The sequence below is a fragment of the Hemibagrus wyckioides genome, linkage group LG02 (genome assembly GCF_019097595.1).
Source record: "Hemibagrus wyckioides isolate EC202008001 linkage group LG02, SWU_Hwy_1.0, whole genome shotgun sequence".
Taxonomy (NCBI): domain Eukaryota; kingdom Metazoa; phylum Chordata; class Actinopteri; order Siluriformes; family Bagridae; genus Hemibagrus; species Hemibagrus wyckioides.
The window spans coordinates 18,026,753-18,041,153 of record NC_080711.1 but is presented as its reverse complement, the minus strand read 5'-3'; positions in this window follow the sequence as shown (position 1 = coordinate 18,041,153).

Below are 14,401 nucleotides of genomic sequence, written 5' to 3'. Positions count from 1 at the left end.
ATCCTTTCGAACGACTCTATCAAAAAGAATCGACACTCCTGCAAGAATGAATCCGGTGTCTTGACATATTTGCATCGTTGATTTTTTTTATTTTTATTTTGCATTGTGTATCTTTTCAGATATTTTTGAATTGTTGAATTGCTGACTGTAAAACCCAATCGCTTTTCTATGGCATATGCTCTCGTGTGCCATTTGTAAAATGTACCGTGTTCATTGATAAATTGATTCCACAGTTAGCACGCAAATGGGAGTCCTCTCTTGGAATTTAAATGGGACCGGCATGGAGGTAACCATAAATAATATATATAAAACCGTAACACGGATTGAAGATTGTTGATTAATCGCGGTTTTTAGCTCTCAACGTGAATGGCAAATCAAATGAATCAACCTCCTCCGCGTGCAGTTGATTCACAACGACAAATCGAGTCAGTGACGTAGCTGGACGTCGGCTGGCGTCGCGCTAATGGAAACTGCAGTAGTAAACAGCGATACTCTCACCAGAGGCTGGGAATTAAAGGAAAGACCTGGGCCACTGAGCAACTTATAAAGAACTGTTTTGTTTTTTATCGAAAAATATGTCGAGCCAACACAGTTGTGTAGCTAAAAATATCCTGAAGTGATTAATAACCTTTTAAACAATAAATATCAAACAGAGTTATATTCAGTGTCTGACCGGTCAGAATTGAGATAAGGTGAAAATATATGGCTCTGTCTTAAACACAAGCATTCAGATCTAGTGAGTGTTCCAGTTTGAATGTCAGCCATTTTAGGGATCTGTCTAAAAAACTTCAACACCTTGAATCAGTTCTGAGAAGAGCCCTTGAGAACACTTGGGCTCACATGCTAAGGGGCAGTATGCATTACCCATAATGCACTGCATGTGAGGGTATGTCAAGTGTAATACACAAAAAAGCATTTGTTCTCTGTATAGTTAGAACATTACACCATGGGTTCGTAGCTTCTTAAAATGCTTTAAACGTGTTTTGCTTCCTTTTTTTTTTGTTGAAGAAACCATGTCGTAACCTTAACATTTGCTCATTTGCCTCATGTTTAGCCAAACGTATAAATCCGACTATTTATATTACTATTTACTACTTAGTTTATCTGACTTATAAATTAGATTACTGGGATTTGGCTCACAACTCACCAGCCTGTAGCACAAAGCTAACAACAGAGCTACCAACACTCGGTGTAGACCCTTTACAGGCACATGCTGACTAAAGTTTGTATAGAAAAGGCCCATAACCGTATTTTGCTGGGGTATAACAATCGGGAATAAAAATACAGCCTGAACTCAACTGTCACAGTTAACTTCTTCTTTATGCTACTATCTAGTGAGTTTTTAGAGTAAGCCTGTAATGGACAAATGAACAAACCAGCTTTGTAAACCGATTACTGATGAGGGAAAAGAAGGAATTTCAAAATGATAAAAAGCCAAAACAATGCAATTAATTTTGTTGATAACAACAAAACATTTATATTGACAAAAGTTTTGCGACACCACTTCAAATGATTGAATTCAGGTGTTAAATTCCCATAAACACACACCTTAAATCTTTAGGAAAGCCTTCCCAGAATAGTTTAAGATATTATAGCTGCAAAGAGAGTGGGCCAAATCCATATTAAATTCATGTGTATGTAAAGACAGACGTCCCAGTTTTGGCCTGGCTCGCAGTATCTGCTCTAATTCATCCTAAAGGTGTTCTAACAGGTTGAGGTCAGGACTCTGTGCAGGCCAGTCAAGTTCCTCCACATCAAACTCACTCATCCATGTCTTATTGGACCTTGCTTTGTGCCCTGGTGTCCAGTCATGTTGGAACAGGAAGGGGTCATCCCCAAACTGTTCCCACAAAGTTTGAAGCATTAAATTGTCCAAAATGTCTTGGTATGCTGAAGCATTAAGAGTTCCTTTCAGTGGAACTAAGAGGCCGAGCCCAACCCCTGAAAAACAACACCTGTATTCAATGATTTGGGGGGGTATCCCAAAACATTTGGCGATATAGCGAAAGACCCTACCTTCTACCTCACTGTTTGGCTGATTTGTAAAAAAAAATTTAGCTTACAATCTTTCAGATAAGCAATTTTATTATTACAGATTAAAATTTTGGCATTAGAAATTCATAAAAAGAATGGGTGCAATTTGATGATTTCTGGTTGCTGAATCAACCTAACTTGAAACTTACAAAGCTTGTTAGATAACATGGTACATCTTTTCTAATCAGAAGTATATCCTGAAACTATGATACAGCAGGTCTGATTCCTGTAGCCATTATTACGGAGTGTGAGGTGAACACAAAAGATCGAAGAAAAATCGTTATACATTGCGTCCACTCCAGATGAGGGGGCATTGTGAATACTGCCCCAATGAGCCACTATTAGTGCTTGTTGCAATATAATTGTGTATATCTATAAAAGCAACCAAATCCATAGTACAGCAGCATATATCTGTACAGTGGCAACATTCTTAAACTGTTAGTCACACAAATTAAGGGCAACTTCAATGGAATTTTAAATGCATGGGGTTGTGAATGAGGCTCTGACCCTATGGCCAAGCTAACACTGGGTTTGCGGATCCTTCCCACACTTATGTTTAAAGATTTGATGAGGAAAAGGAAAGGCATCTTTCATTTTTGCCATCAAAAGCAGTCTAATACCAAAACTCAGCATCTCTTTCATACTACAACACAGTCTTCACTCATATATTTGATTTAACATACACAGCATCTACTTGCATTTAAAAACACACACACACACAAGTAGTATTTTTTTATTATTTACAGTGTTTATTGAATTTTAGCAGTAAATAAATTTCAGTGTGGTCATACTTGACAGTAAACAAAGCACAAAGAGAAAGCACGGTAAAAAAAAAAAAAGCATGTAGCCTGGAATGGGGTACAATTTCTCTATGTTAAGTCATAGAGTGAATATTTAATACATAACGTTGATACAGACAGAAACATCATGATGTACTACACTCTAATTAGTTTCTCAGTACTCCTTTGGAGCAAACCCATTAATAGAGTAGTAGATAGACTTGACTCTAGTGAGTTAATAGAAGCCTCCCATACCTCTTAGAATTGCTCTGTTCTTCCATTAAGTACCACAAGTTAAATATTCAAGTGGTAATAATTCTTTTCAAATTCTGTGTCATCGCTTCACGGTTGGTCATTTATCACTAATCCACTGCAGTAGGATATTCTTTCTTGCTACAAAGCTAAGTATGTTCTACCAGTCTTGATTTTTTCTAGGCTCTACTAGTAAGGATGAAGATCATAAACAAGGCTTTTGACTCCTCAAATATTGCCAATGGCTTGTGCTGTTTTAGCTCAGCATGTTAGCATCTTATAACAATACCAAAGGCAGTGTATGAAAGGCATTGCTTCAGACTTTTCTAAAATGTACTCATGAACAATATCACAGATGTCAGGACAGAGAGAATGTAAAAAAGGCCAAAAAAGGAAGTGCCATTAGAATGCCATTCAAGTGTGGGAAGCTGACACAGACTCACAGATCAACACAAAACATTATGGTAATTATCCTTTCAAGAACAAACCTGGAGGTATGTACATGTGGAGGACTGCCAGAGTGATTTCCTACAGAGCTAGTGGAGTTTTTCCTTTTTCCCCTCAATCGCTTTGACTGAGAAATAATAGCAAACCTGTCACCTTGTAAACCACAAAGTCATGGGTGTAGCCTGTAAAAATGTCAGTGTCAGTCTCAAGTGACCCAGAATTCTGAAGTAGTTTCCTTCTGAACTGGTGAAAGCCGTTTGTCAAAGTCATTATGAAACGGATGCAATTTAAAGTTTATTAAACAGATTATAACCAACGGCACTCAAATAGTGACTTTGTATTTATGTTTTATGTATTGAGGCTCAAGAGTGCTCAAAGCCACTGCAGACAATACAACTTACAATGAAGTGACAATCAGTTTGTAAACTCTTATAAGGCAAACTCTTGTCCTTGGATTACTTCATTTATCCCACAGGATTACCTGTACTTAAACAGTGGAGCCCCTTTATGGAGCTGTTGCAGGTGACTTGCAAAACCCAAACAGACCAGTATGTCACTCTACCCCAGCTCAAGCAAAGGCATTGCTTGTATTCCACTGAAACTAAATCTTGAAGATGTATATACACTATATTGCCAAAAGTATTCGCTCACCCATCCAAATAATCAGAATCAGGTGTTCCAATCACTTCCATGGCCACAGGTGTATAAAATCAAGCACCTAGGCATGCAGACTGTTTTTACAAACATTTGTGAAAGAATGGGTCGCTCTCAGGAGATCAGTGAATTCCAGCGTGGAACTGTGATAGGATGCCACCTGTGCAACAAATCCAGTCGTGAAATTTCCTCGCTCCTAAATATTCCACAGTCAACTGTCAGCTGTATTATAAGAACGTGGAAGTGTTTGGGAACGACAGCAACTCAGCCACGAAGTGGTAGGCCACGTAAACTGACGGAGCGGGATCAGCGGATGCTGAGGCGCATAGTGCGAAGAGGTCACCAACTTTCTGCAGAGTCAATCGCTACAGACCTCCAAACTTCATGTGGCCTTCAGATTAGCTCAAGAACAGTGCGCAGAGAGCTTCATGGAATGGGTTTCCATGGCCGAGCAGCTGCATCCAAGCCATACATCACCAAGTGCAATGCAAAGCGTCGGATGCAGTGGTGTAAAGCACGCCGCCACTGGACTCTAGAGCAGTGGAGACGCGTTCTCTGGAGTGACGAATCGCGCTTCTCCATCTGGCAATCTGATGGACGAGTCTGGGTTTGGCGGTTGCCAGGAGAACGGTACTTGTCTGACTGCATTGTGCCAAGTGTAAAGTTTGGTGGAGGGGGGATTATGGTGTGGGGTTGTTTTTCAGGAGCTGGGCTTGGCCCCTTAGTTCCAGTGAAAGGAACTCTGAATGCTTCAGCATACCAAGACATTTTGGACAATTCCATGCTCCCAACTTTGTGGGAACAGTTTGGAGCTGGCCCCTTCCTCTTCCAACATGACTGTGCACCAGTGCACAAATCAAGGTCCATAAAGACATGGATGACAGAGTCTGGTGTGGATGAACTTGACTGGCCTGCACAGAGTCCTGACCTCAACCCGATAGAACACCTTTGGGATGAATTAGAGTGGAGACTGAGAGCCAGGCCTTCTCGTCCAACATCCGTGTGTGACCTCACAAATGCGCTTCTGGAAGAATGGTCAAAAATTCCCATAAACACACTCTTAAACCTTGTGGACAGCCTTCCCAGAAGAGTTGAAGCTGTTATAGCTGCAAAGGGTGGACCGACGTCATATTGAACCCTATGGATTAGGAAAGGGATGTCACTTAAGTTCATATGCGAGTCAAGGCAGGTGAGCGAATACTTTTGGCAATATAGTGTATCTTTATATGGATGACTTACAGAGACATTATCCGGTGTCACACAGGAAGAGAATAGATTTCCTGTTGAGAAATCTATTCCAATCAGAAGTTGGTTCTGCTCACGGTTTCTTTCTCATGCCATCTCTGGATGTTTTCCCTCCCCACCACTGATTTGCTCATTATGAATCTAAATCCACGTCCGGTGTTCTATACAGATGCTTCGTCACTTCAATGTCCATTAAAAGATCTGTGTCACATATTCATATAACATTGGCTTCAACCTCAGTTGTATTGACATTTAGGTATCTTAAATCAGGAACGGAATCTGGTGACCGGTCATCCACGTAACACACATCCACATAATTTAGCCTGACATGGCAACATGGAGCCATCTTGTAGGTTCACCACCTGCAAGATGAAGGTTGAGGGTCAGATGCAATGACATTAAGGCAGCACCCATAAGGGAAAAATATCTAAAGAGAGATCTACGTATTATCTCTATAGTTTCTCTCCTAGAAAACAAAGAGATCAGGTGATTTCTAATAAATCCAATTCAATATAACTTCTTCTCCTAAGACAAAACACCCTGTAATGTCTCTCTCTTTTTGAGTTTCAGTAGAAACTTTTCTCATGCTGTTCTCAGATCTGCCAAGTTAAGCATTCATTTTAATCCATTCAAATATATTTGTTTAGCTACTTACTTTTCTTATCCACCATGTCTAAGCAAATTTGAAGACAGGCAACTATTGCATTTTTGATATGATAGTATAATTAATCAAATAAAGAAAAGTACATAAATGTGCTTTTATATGTTGTAACTTAAAGAGAGGTATTTAATTTGAGAGACGACGTTTTCCTCTGAGAACGATTGAGATGGACGGTCTCAGATGGACGACACCCACACTGGAGAGATGATATCTCACAGTTGGCTTGGGAAAGTCTGAGGATCTCCAGGAGATGCTGTAATTAATGGCAAGGGATAAAAAAAGAGAAGACTGGACTGACCTTCTCAGCTACTGCGACCTCCAGCATGAAAAGTGGAAAGAATGGAAAAGTGATTGGGCAAACTGTTTTTTAATCAGAAATGTAATAGTGACTTCTGACTTCTGTAATTAGTTTAAATTAATTCAATTCAATTTATTTGTATAGCGCTTTTTACAACTGACCTTGTCTCAAAGCAGCTTCACAAAAGTACAGATACAGACAAAGAAGAAAAAAAGTATTAAATTAAATGATTAAACTATTTTATCCCTATTTTATCCCTAATTAGCAAGCCTGCAGTGACAGAGGCAAGGGAAAACTCCCTGTGATGATATGAGGAAGAAACCTTGAGAGGAACCAGGCTCAGAAGGGAACCCATCCTCATTTGGGTGACACTGGACAGTAAATAATGTAACTGTAACTAACTAATGTCCTTTCTACAACAGCAATAAAGGGCCCATAAGGAACTATTAGGTCAACTAAAAGCTGTCTATAATGAATTATGTACATTATAATTTACATAACATTATATAAGAAAAATAAAACGATGAGGGCGTCGAAGATCTTAATGAAGTTTATTGCAGCATCGCAGGGACAAAATACATAAAGTACTTTGGGTTCATCGGAGTCAAAAAGAACGCAGGACAAATCCTGCTCAAACATTTTATACAGTGTATCCCGTGTGTAATTTAAATGAGTTTCACTTTAAATGTAAATTATTGTAAGAACAGAGTATTCCCCAAGTGGCCGGGTGATACTGTCGTCTAGCCGGATGTCCTTAAATGGTAATCATGGTCACGTACACCTTGGCTAGGTGTTATTATAGGTATTATCACCCAAATGGTCGTGCAATACTAAATGGTGATCTAGTCACGTATACCCTTTGTTCAGTTATGGTTCTTGATGTCTTTCTGCCGCTCCCATACTAATAATTGATTGGATTAAGTGTTCTAAATGTTTCTGCTTTAAGCCAATGTAAAAATACCAAATAGATAAAGTGAATTGAATTAAACATTTCTATATGATATGTAAGCCTTTTTTGGGAATGAGCTCTTTCAGATGTGTACTGTGGCGTGGAATCTGGGTTGAGGCAGTCTGTAGTTTCTTAACATTATGTAGTGATGATTTACATTCATATAAAATGTACACTATTTATTTAGAAGCATGATCATATTCTTATCCGATATAAATAGTTTTTTATTGATTTGGGTTTCATTACCAGCAACAATATGGCCTAAGCTGTATAGCGCTTAACTCCTCCATTTGGTTGTTTCTGGAAGCTTGCAGAAATAATATGATGTCAGCATATGTTTTTTGTTTGTTAGTTTTTTGGCAACAGATCTGCCTTTTGAGCAAGTCTATAAAGTGAATAGATCAGTATTGACTACTGCCTTGCACTGAGGTCAGTGAGTCCAGTTTAGGTTCCTTCAGCCTGAGCTGGAGATTTGGAGTCATTGTGTACATATAACAGAAGCTTTGCGTCATAGTGCTTGAAAACCATCAAGTCAGCTTCTTTTATATTCAGCTGCATGCTGTGTAGGATTACATGCAGGGCTTCATCACCTGGTGCCACTATTTAGACTGTTGCACTGAAGGATTTAATTTCCATGCATCTGCCATTATACATGTTCTTTCCAAGGTTGCAGCTTCAACAGCTTCAAGTGGGCATTAGAGCACTTTAATGCAGTTGATTCATTGTGAGACAGCCTGCTTGGAAAGCTAAACACAAAATGGATATACAGTATCTCACAAAAGTGAGTACACCCCTCACATTTTTGTAAATATTTTATTATATCTTTTCATGTGACAACACTGAAGAAATGACACTCTGCTACAATGTAAAGTAGTGAGTGTACAGTCTGTATAACAGTGTAAATTTGCTGTCCCCTCAAAATAACTCAACACACAGCCATTAATGTCTAAATTGTTGGCAACAAAAGTGAGTATACCCCAAAGTGGAAAGTCCAAATTGTGCCCAAAGTGTCAATATTTTGTGTGGCCACCATTATTTTCCAGCACTGCCTTAACCCTCTTGGGCATGGAGTTCACCAGAGCTTCACTGGTTGCCACTGGAGTCCTCTTCCTCTCCTCCAGAGTGAACTGAAGCAGAGTTTTGAGGACATGTCTTGATGTATGTACACATTATATATTGGATTAGACTGCTAACATTCCTTTTTCTGTCCATCTAAGACATGAACAGAAAAAGGATTTGCAAGGAACTAGAGGAGAATTGGGCAGAATCTTCCAGAAGGACAACAATCTCTGACCTTTACATTAGAGCAGGGAGATGGAAGCCACTACTCACAAATTTGCTTGACTCTGAGGACCAGAAGACACAAGATTGTGATGGTCTGCACACTGCACTTTTATTCTTACTATATGAAAACATATTTGCATATTTTGAAACCAAGATTGAACATTGCAATGCCAAGTGGAATATTTTGCACAGGCCCTGGTGAAGCATGGTGACGGCAGTATTGTATTATGGGAAAGTTTTTCAGCAGCAGGGTAGCATGTAAGGATTGAGGAACACAATGCCAAGCCAATGCAGTTATTGTGTGAAATATTCATGGTGTCCTTTCGGGGAACAGAGTTTACTACTGTTGAAGGGTCTAGAAAAAGGAGAAATCATCCATCCATGGATTGATGGTGCTTAACTTGTAAAGTTGCTGTTGAACTTGAACATTAAAACTCCAGGACAGAATATCTTTATTTAGTTTTGACAAGATTGTATTGATTCAATAATTCTGACTTATAATTGTTGGTCTGAAGTTTGCTGTTCCTCTGCCCTTGATCCGAGTCTTTGGCTACAGGTTTTAAATGTTTTGAGAGCCTGGGGTTAGTTTCTGATAACAACTACCCCGTTCTCTAAAAACACGAAATGGATCAATCCCTGATTTGTTCTGGTGAAAGAGAGAGAGAGAGAGAGAGAGAGAGAGAGAGAGAGAGATGGTGTTCAGAGACCCCCTTGTGATAAACAATAAATGTTGCAATTTTCAGTCACACAGCTAGAGAGCGACCTCTAGTGGTCATACTAAAATAAAACATATATATGTATATATGTGTATATATATACACTATATTGCCAAAAGTATTCGCTCACCTGCCTTGACTCGCATATGAACTTAAGTGACATCCCTTTCCTAATCCATAGGGTTCAATATGACATCGGTCCATCCTTTGCAGCTATAACAGCTTCAACTCTTCTGGGAAGGCTGTCCACAAGGTTTAGGAGTGTGTTTATGGGAATTTTTGACCATTCTTCCAGAAGCGCATTTGTGAGGTCACACACTGATGTTGGACGAGAAGGCCTGGCTCTCAGTCTCCGCTCTAATTCATCCCAAAGGTGTTCTATCGGGTTGAGGTCAGGACTCTGTGCAGGCCAGTCAAGTTCATCCACACCAGACTCTGTCATCCATGTCTTTATGGACCTTGCTTTGTGCACTGGTGCACAGTCATGTTGGAAGAGGAAGGGGCCAGCTCCAAACTGTTCCCACCAAGTTGGGAGCATGGAATTGTCCAAAATGTCTTGGTATGCTGAAGCATTCAGAGTTCCTTTCACTGGAACTAAGGGGCCCAGCCCAGCTCCTGAAAAACAACCCCACACCATAATCCCCCCTCCACCAAACTTTACACTTGGCACAATGCAGTCAGACAAGTACCGTTCTCCTGGCAACCGCCAAACCCAGATTCGTCCATCAGATTGCCAGATGGAGAAGCGCGATTCGTCACTCCAGAGAACGCGTCTCCACTGCTCTAGAGTCCAGTGGCAGCGTGCTTTACACCACTGCATCCGACGCTTTGCATTGCACTTGGTGATGTTTGGCTTGGATGCAGCTGCTCGGCCATGGAAACCCATTCCATGAAGCTCTCTGCGCACTGTTCTTGAGCTAATCTGAAGGCCACATGAAGTTTGGAGGTCTGTAGCGATTGACTCTGCAGAAAGTTGGCGACCTCTTCGCACTATGCGCCTCAGCATCCGCTGACCCCGCTCCGTCAGTTTACGTGGCCTACCACTTCGTGGCTGAGTTGCTGTCGTTCCCAAACACTTCCACGTTCTTATAATACAGCTGACAGTTGACTGTGGAATATTTAGGAGCGAGGAAATTTCACGACTGGATTTGTTGCACAGGTGGCATCCTATCACAATTCCACGCTGGAATTCACTGAGCTCCTGAGAGTGACCCATTCTTTCACAAATGTTTGTAAAAACACTCTGCATGCCTAGGTGCTTGATTTTATACACCTGTGGCCATGGAAGTGATTGGAACACCTGATTCTGATTATTTGGATGGGTGAGCGAATACTTTTGGCAATATAGTGTATATATATATATATATATATATATATATATATATATATATATATATATATAAAATTTTTGCTGCCATAACAACCCTGACCCGTCATGGACTGTGTATTCTGACACCTTTCTATCAGAACCAGCATTAACTTCTTCACCAATTTGAGCAACAGTAGCTCGTCTATTGGATTGAATCACACGGGCCAGCCTTCACTCCCCACGTGCATCAATGAGCCTTGGCCGCCCATGGCCCTGTTGCCGGTTCACCACTGTTCCTTTCATGGACCACTTTTGATAGATACTGACCACTGCAGACCGGGAACACCCCACAAGAGCTGCAGTTTTGGAGATGCTCTGATCCAGTCGTCTAGCCATCACAATCTGGCCCTTCGTCAAACTCGCTCAAATCCTTACACTTGCCCATTTTTCTTGGTTCTAACACATCAACTTTGAGGACAAAATGTTCACTTGCTGCCTCTAATATATCCCACCCACTAACAGGTGCCATGATGAGGAGATCATCAGTGTTATTCACTTCACCTCTCACTGCTCATAATGTTATGCCTGATCGGTGTATATATGTAAGGAATGTAAAACTTGATCTGAGCATGTCACAATTATTTCAAAGCAAAAATATTTTCTGTGTTCCAGTGTGAGCTTGAAATAGCTTTGGATGTTGAATCGTCTCTTTTGTGTGAACTTTGAGAGCTGACTCGTGGGTTTTTTTTGGTCTTTCTCTTTTTCATACAGTACTTTTTAGATTTAGGCATATATATATATATATATATATTTGGTAGCCACTTATCTACTTGCTTGGAAACCTCTGTGTGTCTGAGGAAAAGAGTTCTAAGAGCTATCATGGTTAAATGGAATTAAATCTTAATGCAGCTCACACAGCGGGGCACAGCAACAACAATGCAGGGATTATTTCAGTATTTGTCGATGCATTGTGTAGTGCAGTTCTGAAGTAGGCTCAAAAACAGCTCAGGAACAACATCCTGACTGGTGATGTTTATGGGTTGCAGACATCAGGCAGTCAAAAAGATTAACTAATTACTAATTATTAGTAATGACTGATGAATTTAGGATTATGTCAGATTGGTCAATCCCTTTTGGTTCCTTGAATAGGTGGAAAGACAATTATTTAGAGATATTTATGATTTAATTTTAACTCAAATATACCATAATAGACAGCTAAAAAAACAATAACTCACTGTCCAAATATTTATTTATGGACCTGATTGTGTGTTTTTTGTTTATAATAATCCCTCCAGATGTCAGGGAGAGGAGACGTTGAAATGAATCCAAAATGTGAGGCAATATCAAGGTCAAAATACAAGTCAGAGAAAACAGTGCAAAAGACAAAGACATAAACCTATTAACCGACTCGAACCTGTAACCAGAAATGCTTGTATACTTTCCCAAAATGTGCTGGTGAAGTGGGTCTGTAAGTGCTGTTGGCATCGATTGTGTAACTGAGTACAGGTGTGTGTAATTAGTAGTAAGGTGAACATGAACCTGATAGCTGCTGGTCCCTGAAGGCTGACGGTTGGACGCTGAAGTCTTCTACAGTCATGTTGGCAGGCTGCTCTTTGTGAAGCTACACAGAATCTGGCAATGATGTGAGATCAGATCATAAGCATTTTAAACCTAATTCACAGTATTATTAATCTTATTGTATTCATTTAGTACTGCCCTTCGTCCTGTTTAAAAGTTTACACTCCCCCGGCGTATCGCCTTCTTGAGGATCGGCCAATGTAAATATCCAGAAAAGCAAAGAATGTGCAGAACCTGGAAGATTTTTCTGATGAACTCTGGGTTTAAATGCTCAGAGGGACTCATGAAGAACTCTTACAGAACATAAAAACAGTTGTTAATCATCCAGGTAACAAGACATATTATTAAGAATCAAGCGTTTGTAAACATTTAAACTGGTTCCTTTGTGTAAATTGAATTATTATTGTGTCTTATGGACTATATGTAAACAGCTGCTCAGTTTATATAAATTTAACTCCGAATGTAGGTTTAACATGAGCTTTATCTAAACATTTGAAATAATTTAGTTGTCACAAAATAGTTATACATTTCACTGTGTTTCAAGCAAAATGATCCTAAAATAGTTGATGTAGGTCCATTTATATCATCAGATCAACAGTGTAAACAAAAACCCCCGCGTCTACCCGTGCATACAATGTACAATGCTTCTTCAAATATTTATCATTCTTGTGGCAAGAGCTTGGATGAACACAGACCTATAATTTAGTTTCCTACATAGTTGTCAAATTAGAGGATTAAGTCATGGCATAATTACTAACAAGGAGGGGAACCGGGGAGGGGAAAGACAAACTTCTCTCAACAGCAGAAATGTTTTATTTGTGTCACTTATTTTATAACAAAGACTCACCAATATATAGTCTAGACAGACTTACCAGTTCATACTAGTGCTCATTAAACTGAAATATCAATAGCTTAGCTATACTGCTAAGGTTCCTTTTCTATCCATCCAAGACCATTCTTTATGGATTAACTGTCGAAGGAAAGATTACTATAATGTCTCTCTCTATAGTCAAGCTCTCAGTAAGCTCATATCCACACACAGGCCTTTGTACCACTGCTATACAGATGATATTCAACTTATCCTCTCCTTTCCTCCTACAGACAGGTTTCTGCAGCATGTATAACAGACATCTGATCAGCCGATACATAATCCCTGAGCTGGATATGCTTCCCCACATCATCAGGATCTTGTGATCTCCCTGGAGAACTCTCAGATCTCAGCCTCTGTCACAGCACACAACCTTGGGGTAACTGTGGACAATCCGCTGTCCTTTTCGCTTTACATTGCTGCACTAAGATTCTCATGCCAGTTTCTCCTTTACACCATCAGAGGGATATTTGCATTTCAATCCACAGAGGCCACTCAGATGCTTGTTTACTACCTCATCATATCCAGACTAACATCTTGGCAGGTCTGCCTCTGCGCCCTATTCTTTGCAACTGATACACAAAGCAGCGACCCGACTTGTTTTCAAAACGTTTCCCACACAACTCCACTGCTATGTTCCCTCCTCTGGCTTCCTGTAGCAGCCTGAATCAGATTTTAAAGCAAAAAACAGACCACCTACCCCTGCTGTGCACCACAGGTCCTCTGATTGACTGGACCCCCCACCTCTCAGGGTACAAGGAAGGTATGCGTCTTCTCTGTTCTGGTGGCTAGGAGGTAGAATGAGTCACTGACGGTCTTCCAATTAAGAATAAAGACCTCTTCATAAAGTAGCATTTATTTACTTAAAAATAATCCATGTCTTGTGTGGGGTTTTTTTCATACTATTCTAACACCCCCATACCCTAACACCCCAAAATCTGTGATGTAGTGAACCAGCATGAAAATATACTAATTGGTGGAAACTTCAAAGCACTTCTTTAAGTCACACTGGATAAGGGATCATAATTATTTAAAAGAGACATGTTAATTATAGTGAATCATTGAACTTCCCAATATACACTATATTGCCAAAAGTATGTGGACACCTGACCATCCTATTCCAAAACCATGGGTTATTATGTATGCTGGACCTCTATGTGCAGCTATAAAAGCCTCCAATCTTCTGGGAAGGCTTTCATACTCATTAGGATTGAGGTCAGGGCCCTGTGCAGACCAGTAGAGTTCCTCTCCACTACACATATCACACCCTAGCTTTGTGTACAGGGGCATTGTCATGCTGGAACTGGAATTGTTGTGACAAAATTGA